Consider the following 2,367-nt stretch of genomic DNA (forward strand, 5'->3'; position numbering starts at 1 on the left):
TCCCAGAAAATGAAGAGATAAAAGGGAGCAGAAGGTATGTTCAAACAAATTATACCTGAAAACTTCCCAATCTGGAGAATGACACAGACGTCAAAATCAAAGAAGCACAGAGAATTCCCATTCAATTCACCAAAAGCCAGCCATCACCAAGGCATATCATAGTCAAATTCACAAAATACAAAAATGAGGAAAGAATCCTGAAAGCTGCTAGGGAAAAAAGTCCTTAACCTCCAAGGGAAGGTAGATCAGGTTCAGAGCAGATCTTTCCACAGAAATATGGCAAGCCAGAAGAAAGTGGTAGGAAATATTCAAGGTGCTGAATGGGAAATATATGCAGCCAAGAATTCTTTCTCCAGCAAGGCTGTCATTCAGAATACAAGGAGAGATAAAGACTTTACCAGACAAACAAAAACTAAAGGACTTTGTAACCACTAAACCAGCCCAGCAAGAAATAATAAAGGGGAGTCGACCGGCTGCTGAGAGGAACGCTTCACTGGGGCAGTCTCAGCATATCATGGGGATATAGACGCTGCTGCCTCTGATTGGCCTTGGTCCTCACAGCTCCAAAAAGAAACGGGACCTCGATAAGCTCTATGAGCTGAAGTCCAAAGCTCGACAGATTATGAACCAGTTTGGCCCCTCAGCCTTAATCAACCTCTGCAATTTCTCATCCATAAAACCAGAACCAGCCAGCACCCCTCCACAAGGCTCCATGGCCAATAGCACCACAGTGGTAAAGATACCAGGCACTCCTGGGACAGGAGGGCATCTCATCCCTGAAAACAATCAGGTATTGACCAAGAAGAAATTACAAGACTTAGTAAGAGAAGTGAATCCTAATGAGCAATTGGATGAAGATGTGGAAGAGATGCTGCTGCAGATTGCTGATGATTTTATCGAGAGGGTGGTGACGGCGGCATCGCAAGTCCAGCACCCTGGAGGTGAACGATGTCCAGCTGCATCTAGAATGCCAGTGGAACATGTGGATCCCAGGATGTGGCTCTGAAGAAATCTGACCCTACAAAAAGGCTTGCACCACAGAGGCCCACAAACAGAGAATGGCATTGATCCGGAAAACAACCAAGAAATATCACATGGGAAGGTCAGGGAATGGACAACAATGTATTTGGAGATACTTGAGCTGAGACCTCAGCCATCTCATCTTTGGATTTTTTTTTTTAATGCTTTACAGAGAAGCATATATTTTTTATTAACAGTGCAGCAATATCTATAATGACTGAGAGGATCTGCCAAAAGAATAAAGCCTCCTCCCCCAACTTCCGGTCCCTTTTCCCTGCCGTCTCAAAGAGGAACGATGTATCTTCCAGAGAAGATTTTATTTGTGGTTTATTATATAAGTGATTGAATATGGGACAAAGCATTATGGTCTTTTTTGGTGAGACAGTATTAGCAGGATTTGTAGAGGTTTGTGTTTCCTTCTCCCTTCCCCCTCTCCCTGTACTTTATAATGTCAGTGTTTATATGAATATGACTTTCATTTGCTTTTCCAGAATAAAGAAGTTATTAATTGAGAAAAAAAAAAAAGAAAAGAAATAATAAAGGGGACTTTTTGAGTGGGGGATAAGAAACCAAAAGCAATAAAGACTAGAAAGGACAAGAGAACACCACCAGAAACACCAACTCTCCAGGTAACACAATGACTCTAAATCCATATCTTTTAATAATCATTCTGAATGTAAATGGGCTACATACTCCAATCAAAAGACATAGGATATCAAAATTGAGGAAAAAAACAACTCAAGATCCATTGATATTCTGCCTACAAGAGACTCATTTTAGACCTAAAGACACCTGCAGATTGAAAGGTAAGGGGGTGAAGAATTATCTATCATGGTAAAGGATGCCAAAAGAAAGCCAGAGTAGCCATACTTGTATCAGACAAAAAAGATTTTAAAACAGACCATAACAAGAGTTGAAGAAGGGGATTACATCATAATTAGGGGATCTATATACATTAAGAAGATTTAACAATTGTAAATATTTATGCCCCCAACTTGGGAGCACCCAAATATATAATCCACTTAATCATAAACATAAAGAAACTCATTGATAATAATGCAATAATACTAGGGGACTTTAACACCCCACTTACAGCAATGGACAGATCATCTAAACAGAAAATCAACAAGGGAACAATGGCTTTGAATGACACACAGGACCATATGGACTTAACAGATATATTCAGAACTTTTCATCCTCAAGCAGCAGAATACACATTCTTTTCAAGTGCACATAGAACATTCTCCAGAAAAGATCACATACTGGGTCACAAATTGGCCCTCAACAAATACAAAATGATCAAGATCATACCATGCATATTTTCAGACCACAACGCTATGAAACTCC

At 40.1% G+C, this 2,367-nt stretch overlaps 1 pseudogene across 1 annotated transcript; it reads left to right on the forward strand.

Annotated features, from left to right (window-relative positions):
• The first annotated feature begins 473 nt into the window (after window positions 1-473).
• LOC309862208 (transcription initiation factor TFIID subunit 12 pseudogene) lies at window positions 474-1,561 on the forward strand (annotated as a pseudogene). Its single transcript has one exon. The product of its transcript is annotated as a transcription initiation factor TFIID subunit 12 pseudogene (transcript).
• Window positions 1,562-2,367: the final 806 nt, after the last annotated feature.

This window comes from Mustela nivalis (assembly GCF_964662115.1).
Source record: "Mustela nivalis genome assembly, chromosome: 3".
NCBI classification, from domain to species: Eukaryota; Metazoa; Chordata; class Mammalia; order Carnivora; family Mustelidae; genus Mustela; species Mustela nivalis.